Below are 14,397 nucleotides of genomic sequence, written 5' to 3'. Positions count from 1 at the left end.
AGGTACCCTAACCCTAAGGTACCCTAACCCTAAGGTACCCTAACCCTAAGGTACCCTAACCCTAACCCGTACCCTAACCCTAACCCGTACCCTAACCCGTACCCTAACCCTAACCCTAAGGTACCCTAACCCTAAGGTACCCTAACCCTAACCCTAACCCTAACGTACCCTAACCCTAACCCTAAGGTACCCTAACCCTAAGGTACCCTAACCCTAAGGTACCCTAACCCTAAGGTACCCTAACCCTAACCCTAACCCTAACCCTAACCCTAACGTACCCTAACCCTAAGGTACCCTAACCCTAACCCTAAGGTACCCTAACCCTAACCCTAAGGTACCCTAACCCTAACCCTAAGGTACCCTAACCCTAAGGTACCCTAACCCTAAGGTACCCTAACCCTAACCCTAACCCTAACGTACCCTAACCCTAACCCTAACCCTAACGTACCCTAACCCTAAGGTACCCTAACCCTAAGGTACCCTAACCCTAACCCTAACCCTAACGTACCCTAACCCTAAGGTACCCTAACCCTAACCCTAAGGTACCCTAACCCTAACCCTAACCCTAAGGTACCCTAACCCTAACCCTAACCCTAACGTACCCTAACCCTAACCCTAACCCTAACCCTAACCCCCTAACCCTAAGGTACCCTAACCCTAAGGTACCCTAACCCTAACCCTGACCCTGACCCTGACCCTAACCCTGACCCTAACCCTGACCCTAACCCTGACCCTGACCCTAACCCTTAACAAAACCATACTTAACCCTAATCCTGACCCTAACCCTGACCCTAATCCTTAACAAAACCATACTTAACCCTGACCCTAACCCTGACCCTAACCCTAACCCTGACCCTAACCCTTAACAAAACCATACTTAACCCTAATCCTGACCCTAACCCTTAACAAAACCATACTTAACCCTAACCCTGACCCTAACCCTAACCCTGACCCTAACCCTGACCCTAACCCTTAACCAAACCATACTTAACCCTAACCCTAACCCTAGTGACAGCCATCTGCGAGTCCTCTTTCAAGCCCCAAGCACCAAAATCTTCGTATCTCCCTATAACCCTATGTTCTTACATTGAAGAGACTATGGCATGCTTTTGTGACAGCCATCTGTGAGTCCTCCTTCAAGCACCAAAATTTTCGTATCTCCCTATAACCCTAAGGTACCCCAACGTACCCTAACCCTAAGGTACCCTAACGCATGCTTTTGTGACAGCCATCTGTGAGTCCTCCTTCAAGCACCAAAATCTTTGTATCTCCCTATAACCCTAAGGCATGTTTTTGTGACAGCCATCTGTGAGTCCTCCTTCAAGCACCAAAATCTTCGGATCCCCCTATAATCCTAACCCTCGTATCTCCCTATAACCCTATGGCATGTTTTTGTGACAGCCATCTGTGAGTCCTCCTTCAAGCACCAAAATCTTCGTATCTCCCTATAACCCTAACGTACCCTAACCCATACCCTCTGTGAGTCCACCTTCAAGCACCAAAATCTTCACATCTCACTATAACCCTAACCCTGTCCACAGTACTAGTACATTCATGATGCACAAAACACAGCATCCTAAAATCACTTGTACACCTGGGGACATGACTAAAGCAATGGAATGTATAAAAACCAGAGTGCACTCAGTAGAGGTTTCAAAACTGGTTTATTAACAAAAGACAACATTTTTACACAATTTTATCTTGCCATTCTACACATCCTACATGAGATCTAAAGTAGGCCACAAATAGGTCATTAGTTGAAGTTGGCCAAATGAGGGAACAGAGAGTGTGCGGAGTGAATTCAGGCAATGGTTTGGCAGCTGGTTCATCGAGTTCAAAGTTAGAGTGCTCTTTAGCCATCACAAAATTGTGTAGAACAACACACTCCTTCACCACATCATGCACTGCCTCCAATTTTAGATTAATGGCTGTGCCAAGAATGCACCATCTGGAGACAAGAATCCCAAGAGCACACTACAGTTCTTCGTGCCCTGGTCAGTCTGTAATTAAATATTTTTCTTGTGTGGTCCAAGTCCCAGCTGGAGTAGGGTTTCAGCAGCTTTTGGCACATTTTAAAGGCCTCATCCCCAACCATCACAAATAGCTGTGGCAGACCTTCAGTGTGGAGACGAGGCCATGGAAAGGGGAAATTAAAATCATGGACATGGGCTGTAGGTTGTATGGCAAAGTTCTTAAAGCCTGCAAGTCATTCCCCTGGCCAAATGCCCCAATGTCCACTGTAACAGACAGTCCGCATCTCCAATGGTCATGACTACAGTAAAAAAAAAAAAAAAAATCCTTTTTGTAGTTATAGTACTCAGATCCAGTTCTTTTCAGTTTAACTATCCATATGGGATTCCCATCCAACACACCCAAAAAGTAGGTGAAATTGCAGACTGTCCAGAATTCTTCAACAATATCAAATCGACTTTTCCATAGTGGCCAGGGTCATAAATTCTAACCAGAGAAGGTCCCATAATGCCCAGCAGATATCCACAAATATTCCTGACAAGGTGGACATTCCAAGCCAGTACTGGAAGTGGAGTGAAGAAAGGGTTTCTCCAGTAGCCAGAAACTGCCAGAGAAAGAACAAAAATTAGTAATAGTTTGGCAAAGCATGGAAAATAACCAACAAAATATTACAACATCGCATTACAATAATTATGCATGCTTAAAAATCGTACATGGCAAAACAATTATGCAGACATTGCTTGCTAAATATTACACACCTTAATGTGACCAGGAGCCATTCCTCAGGGGGAATCACACAACAGAGCTTGTGTCCTGTCTCCACATGGCTCCTTGAACACGAGAAAGCAAATCCATGAAGGTTTCTTGGGACATCCAAGTATAGTCACTCAATTTCACTAGTTTTCCCTGAAGCTCACTGTGGAAAGTGGTACGCTTCCCAGCTCTCATGGACTTCAATAATCAGATGTCTCCAAAAACGTCACTGCCGCCATCTTTGCCATCTCTCCAACCCCCCTTTGTGCTGTGTCTGGCTTTTACATTTGCTTGCCAGCAATAATGTCCAGATTCAAGTTGTAGGGAAACTCTTCCAGCACAGATCCATGTTGACTAAGGAAAAAGCAAAAAAATCGGAATACTTCAGCTGTTAACAGGGTCTATTATAAAGAATTCCCATAACATGCCCACTGGTGTCCCATTTGTGGAGTCTGTTTCAAGACTTTTGCTAGGATTTTCATCCTGTGAAATGTGACACAGACAACACATACACCTAAAATACAAACATGCAAAATTGCATGGAAAAGCATACAAACACTGTTTTTTGGCAACATGCACACACACACTGATGCATCTAAAAATTGCTGCGCTTACATGCATTTGCTGTTTGCATTTCAAGTGCTCACAAGAGGCTGCGCAAAAACACGCAAATGTGAAACTACCTTAACCGCTAACCCCTACCCCAACTCATTAACACAGTGATGAGGGACCAATTCCATCACATCAGACAGGTTCTGTTGTGCTGGTCACCTCTACCAACCCCAAGGGCAATTTCTCTCTCCCTCCCATACCCTTGTGGGCCATCTCTTATACCTCTATGGCATACAAAGATGGCAGCAGACTGAGTAAGCTTGCATGCACACTTATAGATCAGCAGTGGGGGTGTAGCATTTGTTGGTGTCACTTTTGACACCAATTGTCATTACTGCACAATGGGATAGTACTACCAGTAAGCACCATAGTTGTCCAGCTGAAGCAAATGAGGCAGCATATGGGACACTTGAAGCTACCATTAGCAGGGCAGAGACAGTCATACAAGCATCGCTGCGGCAGGTGTGTGGGCGAGTCTAGCATCCAGGATACTGCCGGGATATCTGGGTGAAATTGCAGCATCTGTGTACAGAATAGTGCATCTTCCTAACAAGGCATCTTGGATGCGGCTACTGCTGCAACATGCATTTATTATCATTGATAGCAGATAAATTTGGCCATATTTAGCATCTGAATATATTCGAGAAACACTACACCGCCATCACTATACTAGAGGCAAACAAGCACGTAAAACTTTCACTACATTTTATTTGTGGAAACAGTGATTACAGTTAAGCAAAAGACATTTAATACACAAACAAGATCCAAGGAAAAAAAACAGCAGATATCGGCCCTGGTTACATTTTAAAGCATTCTACCTGTGAAGAAAGATAAAACAATTATAACAAATATTGCACAATACAATATACTATAAAAGGTAAATAGTGTGTGTTTGGCTATATAGTACAGAAAGGTGACTGCATCGGTGTAATAGCATCTATTTCTCATATGTATTATGTATAGATATTGTAAATACAAAAGGTGTGAACACCACTGTAATGGTGCATATGTAGTCTATATATTGTGTTTATAGTATACAAAGACATACCGATGGGTAAGCCCCAATGAGGACAGTGTTGCTGATATATGTAAAGCACTATGGAATTAATGGCGCTGTACAAGTGAATAAAGTTTGTAGTAACACAAATCATTTCTTTTCTTAATTCAGTGTACACTCAAGAGTCTTTGGGCTTCATCTAAAGGAAAATATGGGTGTCACGGGGTCCTTCTACAAAACCACACTATCAGAGCGAGGGAAGTGTGAACAATCCCAAAACCTTTATTATAGGCAAAACCAAAAGGTCCATACACAATCTACCACACTGAGAATACAATAGTCCAGAACAAATATGCAGTTCACTAACAGGATGAATGTCAAAGGAGATGAGAATCCAATAATATAGTAGACAGTGGATAAAATAGGTCCATATGCTTCCCTTTCTCTCTCTGATGTGCCGTCTTCACATGATCATCACCACACACAAAAACTGACTTGTCCAGCCCCTGTCCTCCCCAGCCCCCTCCTTATGTCCAGGGGTAGTCAGACAAGTTGGGGTGATTTTCTGGACTCCCAGATATGACAAAGGAGCTTTGTGGATTCAGAAACTACAGGGGGTCATCAAGAGACATACATACAGTCAGGCTGTAGACATACAAAGCAACAAGAAAAAACACCAAAATCAGCAAAATCGAAATATATACAAAATGATATCCACATAGCCCATCACAACCTCTCACCCCATAATAAGGGACCATGCCATGAGGTCTAGACAGGCCTCTGGCCTGCTAATTTTAGTCCACATTGATCAAATCATTTATAATTCCTTGTACAGTGGCAGGGGTAGGTCAGCCTAGGGATCCTATGGTTCTTCTTGTCGAGACAGTCAAACAGCATTCTGGTGTTGGCTTCCCTGCTTATATTGGATGGAGAAGCTGTAGGATTGTAAGGATAAGTTCCACCACAACAATCTTCCATTCTCCCCAGATACGCGCTTCAGCCATGTGAGGGGGTTGTCTGTACCATTTGTAAAGTCTCTGCCATACAAGTATGGCTGCAATATTTTTTAGCACCCATACGATGGCAAGGCACTCCTTTTCAACAGTGGCATAGTGAAATTCCCAATCCAGTTGTTTCCAACTGGCAAAAGCAATAGGATGTTCTTCTCGGGTGGCATTCACTTGGTCAAGTACTGCCCCAATTCCAAAGGTGGCTGCATCTTTCTGCACAAGGAACCTGTGCTTATAATCAGAGGCAGCCAAGACAGGAGCAGTGATGAGGGCGGTCTTTAATGCTGAAAAGGCATCCTTACATGCAGTCGTCCATGTCGCAATCTGATACATGTTCTTGCGGGTCCGGTCGGTTAAGGGCTTGGCCAAGGTGCAGAAGTTAGAAACTAATTTGCGATAGTAACCAGCAGTTCCTAAAAATGCAATTACCTGCTTTTTAATCTGGGTTCTACACCAGTTGCTTATGGTTTCCACCTTGGGAGGCTCAGGCCTTAGGGATGGCTGAGGTGCAATACCTTGGGCATAGAGTAGGGGGTGGGACCCTATTTGGCACTTATCTGGGTGAATGGTCAGTCCTGCAGTAAGGCTACTTTCACACATCAGGTTTTCGGCGTCAGGCGCGATCCGGCGTCGTGCCGGAATGCCGGATCCGGCAAATGTTTTGTAAAACCTGAAGTGCCGGATCCGGTTTTCTGCCGTATCCGTCTTGTTCTTGACAGACAAAACCGGATCCGTCTCATCCGGTTCATCCGTTTTTCGACGGATTACGCCTGATCCGGTTTTTAAAATTGACCCTTGTGGCCTTCCGAACGGGATTGGCTACTGGAAAACTAGATATAGCATGTTCCTACAGCCCTTCTTTGACAGGTTGTAAAGAAGAAAGTGCAGGTTGGAGAGAAGAGCAAGTTACTGGCGAAGATGGATGTTGTCATTGGAAATATTACCACTAGAAGTTCTGTGACGGTTTCAGGGACAATTTTCCACTATACTTTATGTCACCTCAAGGCAGAGTACACTGGGATGACAGAGTGTGAAAGATTTGTGCCCTAAACTTGTGTACCTTCTGGACCAACAGTATATACCTTTGCCAACCAAAGTTGGCTATCTTGTCATGGTCTTACTATTTTTACCTTTAGGCCACAGGTGTGTACCTGGTTGTGTTTTATGCAAAGTATTTCACCTTTTAACAAAAGTTGTGTACATTGGTAGGAAATCACCAACAACAAACACAACTTTTTAGGTGAAATACTTTGCTTCAAACACAACCAGGAACACAACTGTGGCAAAAAGCTAAAATTTACCCACAGTTATATACCTGGTTTTGAATACCTTTTTACCTTTGAAATACCCTGTATTTAACCTTTTTTTAAAACATAGTTCGCCGCAGAAATAAATGACAGACAACCATTGTGAAACGATAATTTAACTTTTATTTTAATTTTATTTTTTTTTGTTTTTAAATTGCAAAAAAATTTTTTAATAAAGGTTTTAAACCCAATGGGCATTTTTATTACAAAAAAAAAACATTACAAATCGGTATACTGTGGGGTGGAAATACTGCTGGAGGGGCTGCGGGACACTTCGACACTGGGTGTGTGGAGAGAGGACTGGGATCGTGGTGGGGAAGGAACAGTTAGAGGTGAAGGTGTGGAAAAAGCTACAGAAAGGGTGGACATGTGGGAGGCAGAAGAGGTGGTGGGCGGTGGAGTGGAGGGTTGGGCAGGGACTGTAGGAGCAGATGATGTTGATGACAAGTTGTATGGAGAAGGAGTTTGGTACGGGGAAGGAGTTTGGTACGGGGAAGGAGTTTGGTACGGGGAAGGAGTTTGGTACGGGGAAGGAGTTTGGTACGGGGCAGGTTGCTGGAAGTGGGGAGATGTCTGGTACTGGTGAGGTTGCTGGTATGTAATAGGAGGGGGAGGATGGAAAGTGGCTGGAGGGGGTGCAGATGTAATAGGAGGGGGAGGATGGAAAGTGGCTGGAGGGGGTGCAGATGTAATAGGAGGGGGAGGATGGAAAGTGGCTGGAGGGGGTGCAGGTGGAGGAACTACAGTGGTGGGAGGTGGAGGTTGGGAGGTAACCTGCTGTAGAGCACCGTGGCACGAATGCATTACATGCATCTGCTGGGTAGGAGATAGTGTTGCCATGCGCTCCACAACAGACCTGAAAAAGGTGTGGTTTGGCGAAGATCTTGCTTCTGAATGCATGGTTTGCAGAAGTGTCTTCACCTCCAGAATGCTGGAGTTGATCTGCTGAAAGCCTGCGGAGATTTGCTCTGACAAGACTTTGAGACAGTTCTGGAAAGATGCATTCAGATGCAAGAACTCTTGCGCATAACTCTTTTCCTGACCCCTCTGCCGCTGCCGCCCAGTACCCGCAGGTGTACTAGAGGTGGCAGGGGCAGAAGGGTGGGGTAAAGGGAGAGCGATCTCCTCACCAGCAGCTTCATGTAATGTAGGCGGCCACGATGCTCCTGTGCTGGTGGATGGGACAGATGGGTCGAATGTGTGGGAAGGCTGGGAAAGTGCAGATGTACCGGGGCGGTCGAAGTGTCCCTCGGTGCCGGTCTCCTCAGGGATCGCCTCAGAAGGGTCCAATCGTGCAGGCTCCCGAGTGCTGCTCACCGTGCTGTATAATAAAGAGAAAAAAAAATAAAAATTAAAATACTGACATGGTATGGCCCTGGCTGAAAAAAAAAAGTTACATCTAACATTTTTTTCACATGTGGTGTGTAATATTTACCTTCTGGTGAGCATTGTTTCCCAGAGGAACGACAGGGCTTCTGCGTACTTGTACTTGCTCCTGCGTCCTCCAGATCCACTAGGGGCCCGCATCTCTTTATTGAACTCCTTCTTGAAACAATCCCTCACAGACCGCCACCGATTCACAATTCTGTTCCCTGAAACGAGAAAGGAGTGGTTAGTATACAACATCAGTGTTTCACAAACTCCAGTCCTCATGGTCCCCAGGGGTCATGTTTTCAGGATTTCCATAGTAAATAGAAATCCTGAAAACATGATCCGTGGGGACCACGAGGACTGGAGTTCGGGAAACACTGGTTTACATCAAGCAACCGGTACTGTATATACTTACGCTCTTTAATCTGGGCCCGAGCTTCGAGGTCCTCCCAGCGGCCCACAAGGAGAGAACAGATTTCCTCCCAGAGTCGTCGGGTAACGATCAGGTCAGCGTGGCGGCGGTCAGCCATATTCCAGAGCGGCTCCCTTTCTCTGACGAGATCGATGAGGCGGTCCACATCAATCCCTCCATCCTCACCGTCAGAGTCGGGAGCACGCTGTGAAGGCTGTTAAAGAAAAAGACAAAAATAACATAATTAGCCTCCACAAAAGAAATGAAATAAAAAGTGCAAAAAAAACAAAGCAAAAATATTTATACTTACACGTTGGTGACCGCCGCGTTGCTGTCGCCGACGACCCTGGGAGGCACTGCGAGGACCTCTTGGCCGAGCACCAGATTGGGAAGACTAGAGAAGAAAACAAAAAATGTTATGTCTTTGGATGTAGGCATTTGTTTGCTGTGTGTGGTCTGCAGAACATTGTTTTCTATGTGTTGTGTGTAGTGTGATGTTGTGTTTCTGCGTTTGATGCCAAAATCTTACCAATTGTGATCCCACTCCAGGTGTCTGTCCACCCATTCCTTCTTCTTCTGGGAGCTCCTCTTCATCTTGTGATTCCTGTTTTGAAATAAAAGGCAATGAATAGACATATATTACAGAGATGATGGATTTTGGAAATAAAAACTTACCGTCAAACGCTGACGATGCGAGGGAGGGCTCCCAGAAGAAGATGTGCTGTCCTGTTGATGGCCAGACTCCATGGCTGCGGGTATTGCTGCTGCCAGTGCTGCCACTGCATCTCTTTGGCGGCTGTTGAATAAAGAGAAACAAAGGGGCAATGAATATCTTGATATTCCATGGCCCTAGTTTGGAGGAATGGGGGATTTGATAATTACCGTCTCTCATCTGCTTCTGGACTCCCCTCCCGTTGTTCAGCATGCTGCTCCATTTGGGGTGGTGCTGATGGTGCTGCTGCTGCAGATGTCTGCTGCCTTCTCCTGCTCCTGGTTCTTGGCTTGGGTGGCATGTTGGGTGTGGCTGAGGGTCCCATTGTCTTGCTTTTATATATCTCCTGTGGGCAGAGCTACTGAGCATGCTCAGACCAAAAAACCTGATCCGGCCGACGGATCAGGCATTCGCCGGATCCGGCGCATTGCGCCGCTCATAGGCTTTCATTGTGTGAAAAAGCCGGACGCGCCGGATCCGGCGGGTACGGCTTTTTCGCCGGAGACAAAAAACGTTACAGTAGACGTTTTTTTCCAGACGCCGGATCGAGACACATTGCGACACATTGCCGGATCTGGCGAAAACCGGATGAAACGCATGGCCATCCTGCGCAAATGCAAGTCAATGGGGGGGAAACCGGATCCGGCATTGCATTTCGCCGGATCCGGTTTCTGTCAAAAGCGCCGGATCGCGCCTGACGGCGAAAACCTGATGTGTGAAAGAGGCCTTAGGATACAGTCTAGCACTATGCCCAAGTGTTTAAGATGTTCCTCCCAGGCGGTGCTAAAAATGGCAATGTCATCCAAGTAAGCACTGGCAAAGTCCTGACATAGATTGACTGTTAGAACAACCAACAGGTCTCTGGAAAGTAGCAGGAGCAGTTTACATCCCAAAGGGCATTCCCAGGAACTCAAAAAAACACAAATGGAGTAAGGAAGGCCAAGCGCCCTCCGTTAGGGATATCTGCCAGTTCCCCTTGCTCAAGTCTAACGTGGTCACAAATTGGGCACTGGCCAGACAATTTAATAGATCACCAATCCTGGCCATGAGGTAAGCAACACTCTTGGTGGCATCATTTAATCATCTGTAATCAACACAGAATCGTGTCGTACAATCCTTCTTGGGGACTAGGATGACAGGAGAGGCCCAAGAACTGAGATGGATGAATAACTCCCAGTCATTTCATCTCCTCCAGTTCATTTTTATCATACCTTGAACAGCCTCTGGAATCCAGTAGGCAGCCTGCTGGATGGAGCATTGTCTGGGGGTTTCCACATGGTGGCTGATGAGAGTAGTCGTCCCCAGCATTGACAGGAAAGCAGCAGCCCTCAGTACTGCAAAAAATATCGTCCTTTTGTATATCCGATAAATGGGAGCCCAGAGGGACTTATTCCTGTGATCCTCCCACTTGGGCAGCCTAGAAAAGATCATAGCGACACTCATTGCCGGCGCTATCACTAGGGGGTTGACAGACGGCTAGACCAGGCAGACATCAGTCATGGTAGTCTTTCAGCATGTTAACGTGGATGGTTTTCTGTTGTCGACTACTAGAGTCCAGAGCCAAAACATAGTTAGGCTCATTAATTTTCTTGACAACCTGATAAGGGCCTTCCCACACTGCTTGAAGCTTATTGGCTGGGGAAGAAGTTATCATGAGCACTTGTTGTCCTTCCATTAATTCCCTGTTCCTCACATTATGGTCATGCCAAGATTTTTTGGTTTGTCTAAAGAACATCAGCAAATGGCCAGTCCAAAGTAGCTAGCTGGGAGAGAGTCTCTGAACTCTAAAACATAGGGAACGATGGGCATTCTGGTATCGGAGATCTCTCCCTCTAAATTAAATGTTCTTTCAGAAGAGTGAGGTCCACAGACCTTCTGGCTAAGCAGTAGTTTGAAGGGAGAGAACCCTGTGGACTCTTGGGGAACCTCCCAATAGGCGAAAAGGAGATGTGGCAGGTACTTTTCCCAGTCTCTCAACATCAGCAAGAACCCTTACCACATTTTTCAAGGTTCCATTAAAGTGTTCACATACGGTAGTACATTGGTCTGCAGGTGGTGTGAATGGCTCTAACACCACAGGTATGCCATAGGGACTGGACCAGATATGACATGAACTGAGGGCCTTGAGCCCATAATATTTCACTAGGAAACCCTACACGGGTAAAGATGGTAGCAAGGGCCTCGGCTACCTTTACTGCTGTAAAACTGGACAGGGCCAAAGCTTCAGGATACCTAGTGGCATAGTCCACCACGGTCAGGATATATTTTTTCCAAGACCACCTGGGGTGGGCCAGAAGACCTGTGATGTCAACAGCTACACGTTGAAATACTTCAATTATGGGCAGGGATTGCAGGGGTACCTTATGTCGAGCTCCCAGATGACACATTGGCTGACACACATCGCAGGTGCGGCAATAATTGGCTACTGAGTGCAAGATGCCAGGCCAGTACAAACTTTAGGCAAGTCAATTTTCAGTCCTTTTCCTCCCTTCATGCCCACCCAAGGGGATGTCATGGGCCAGTTAGAGTAGCTGTGCCCTGTATTTCTGAGGGACAAGGAGTTGCCTGGTCGTTGCATCAGGGTTGTCCTGGTCAATGACCTTTGTTACACAACAGTGCAGTCAGTTTTCTTCAGTGAAGCCATCCCCATTATCTCCCATGTGCCCATTTTCTGCCTTTCACCTAAGGGCTGCTAAGGTAGTGTCACCCTCTATTTCTCTCAAAGACTCCGCTCTGTCCCAAGACTCTCCCAATGTAGTAGCAGCAAACATATCGCTTACCGACTGATGCGATTCATGGGGATTGCTCCCTGGTGAGATCCGGATGATGTAGTGCTTAAACCTCCTGTAGTTGGGTGGCTGCTCCCACAAATTGGCACTGTAACTCCCCAATGTCGTTCCCAAGGAGGATATCTACAGGAAGTCCTCCCATAACTCCAATCAGGGCCGGATTAAGGTTGGTGGGGGCCCCTGGGCAGAAAATCTGGTGGGGGCCCCCATATCATTAACATTTTAGCCATAACAGTAGAGCGCGAACTGTAGCACTCAGATGTACAATCTAATCTTATCCTCTTGTTCTGCCACATTCAGGTTTACAGTACTACAATAGAGATACAGTCCAGGATAACTCAAAGCAGTCAAATTATAGACAGAAAGAGTTACTCACATTTTTTTATTGAACCCAATGTTAAGACAGCCAAGGAATAATAAAAATGCAGAAAGGGAAAGTTTTCACCGGCAGCAATTGTTGCTAACTACTGTATAACAATATGCTCTCCATTGTATTATCTCCGGAGTACAGCTCCCCCCCCCACGCAAGGGTATACAGCTCTTGCCCCCTACAAGGGTATACAGGCAGCTTTCCCCCCCATGGGAATACAACTCCTCCCCCCCCCCCCCCAACGGGTAGACAGCTCTTGCCCCCTACAAGGGTATACAGGCAGCCGTCTCCCCCCCCCCCCCCCAGGTAATACAGTTCTCCAATGTTTCATCTTTATACAGTTCCCGTCTCCAGGTATACAGGCCCAAATGTACAGCTCCCCTCTCGCGCATACAGCTCCCCCGATCAATATATAGCTAGCTGGAGCCTGGAGGCAAGGGGGTTAATCACCGTGGCGCTGCAGAGTTGATTGGCGGGTACACAGCAGGCGGCGCACGATGATCGTGAACGCGGCGAGCAGGCAGAGGAGATCCACAGGACAGGAGGCATGACAGAAAGAAAGAACAGAGAAAAGAGAAAACAGAGAAAGAAAGAACAGAGAGAGAGAAAGGAAAGAACACACACACAGACAGAGACAGAGACAGAGACAGAGACAGAGACAGAGACAGAGACAGAGACAGACAGAGACAGACAGAGACAGAGAGAGAGAGAGAAAGAAAAAAAAGGATCGATCAGAGAGATAAAGAAACAGAGATAGAAAGATTCTATAAATATACTATAGCAGCCCGGCTCCCACTGTAGTGCCCACCTGAGCCTCCCGATGGAGGAAATATAACGATCCGCTCACATGGCCGACATCCACAAGTTCAAGGCGATCCTGCTGTCCGCGCTGTTGGAGGAGGACATGGTGATGGATCTGAAGCATTCCCTAAAGTGCCTCCATGGTACCGTCACAATCTCCTCCCGAAATTACCTAATTTCCGGTCAGCTTCTAGCACGTCACTTCCGGTGGAACGTCACATGCAAATTTTAAAGTGCTCCTAGGGGCTCCGCCATGTACTCCTGTGTCCGCACGAAAAGTAAGATCCCAGCCGGGGCAGTATCTCTCTCAAAATCGGGACTGTCTCGCTGGGAGGTATGAATTCTCCCCACCATACACCTTGTACACATATGGCACCGCATACATCATACACACACGGTTCCGCTTTTTATGCCTCATACACACGGCTCCGTTCTGTACACCTTGCACACACACACACTGCTCAACTCAGTACACACATGGCTCCACTCCGCAAACCTCGTACACATGCGGTTCCGCTCCACACACCTTGCACACACGCAGCTCCGCTCCATACACACACGTGGGGCTCAGCTCCGTACACGTGCGATCCGCTCAGTACACCTCACACACTCGCGGCTCTGCTCCATACACCTCATACACACACACACACACACACACACGGCTCCGCTCCGTACACACACGTCTCTGCTATATCCACCCTGTAAACCCTCCCTGACCCTACACAAACTTCACCTCATCCAGGACGATGAGAACCAGCACAGACAGCAGAGTCCTGCATAAACCAAGGGCTGATACTGGGTACTGGGGGAACATTATACTGTGTATGGGGGGATGGCGGTACTGAGGGAACATTATACTGTGTGGGGGATGGCAGTACTGTGGGAATATTATACTGTGTGAATATTATACTGTGTGGGGGTGACTGTAGTGGGGAACATTATACTGTATGTGGGGGGATGGTGATACTGTGGGAACATTAAACTGTATGTGAGGACGTGATACTGTGGGAAAATTATACTGTATGTGGGGACGTGATACTGTGGGAAAATTATACTGTATGTGGGGACAGGAAAGGGACATTGCAATATGTGTTTTGTTACTTCCTGTTTTCCATACTTGGGTCACATGTACAAGGAACAAAATGCTATGATTCTTAGAAAGTGACAACAAAAAAGCACCAAGATAGTCTCAGCTCTGAAAAGGTTACTGCCCCCTCTGCCCAGTAATGGGGAATCTCCAGCACCTACCTCCACATGCAGAGCCACACTCCACATAGAGAATAATTGAGCCT

At 46.6% G+C, this 14,397-nt stretch overlaps 1 long non-coding RNA gene across 2 annotated transcripts in view; it reads right to left on the bottom strand.

The window, feature by feature from the left end:
* Positions 1 to 1,647: 1,647 nt before the first annotated feature.
* The window catches only part of LOC141078229 (uncharacterized), a 24,524-nt gene continuing 11,774 nt past the window's right edge, over positions 1,648 to 14,397 (bottom strand). Inside the window, exons 1-3 of one of the 2 annotated variants that reach the window (XR_012227721.1) lie at positions 13,113 to 14,376; positions 2,730 to 3,078; positions 1,648 to 2,575 (exon numbers count right to left, since the gene is read on the bottom strand). This is a non-coding gene — a long non-coding RNA (uncharacterized lncRNA). Of the gene's footprint in view, positions 2,576 to 2,729; positions 3,079 to 13,112; positions 14,377 to 14,397 lie in introns of those variants that run through there. The other variant, XR_012227722.1, reaches the window with a different exon arrangement.

The sequence above is a fragment of the Dendrobates tinctorius genome, unplaced genomic scaffold (assembly GCF_039654945.1).
Source record: "Dendrobates tinctorius isolate UK_male_01 unplaced genomic scaffold, ASM3965494v1 ptg000521l, whole genome shotgun sequence".
Taxonomy (NCBI): Eukaryota; Metazoa; Chordata; class Amphibia; order Anura; family Dendrobatidae; genus Dendrobates; species Dendrobates tinctorius.
This window is presented reverse-complemented; position numbering and strand designations above follow the sequence as displayed.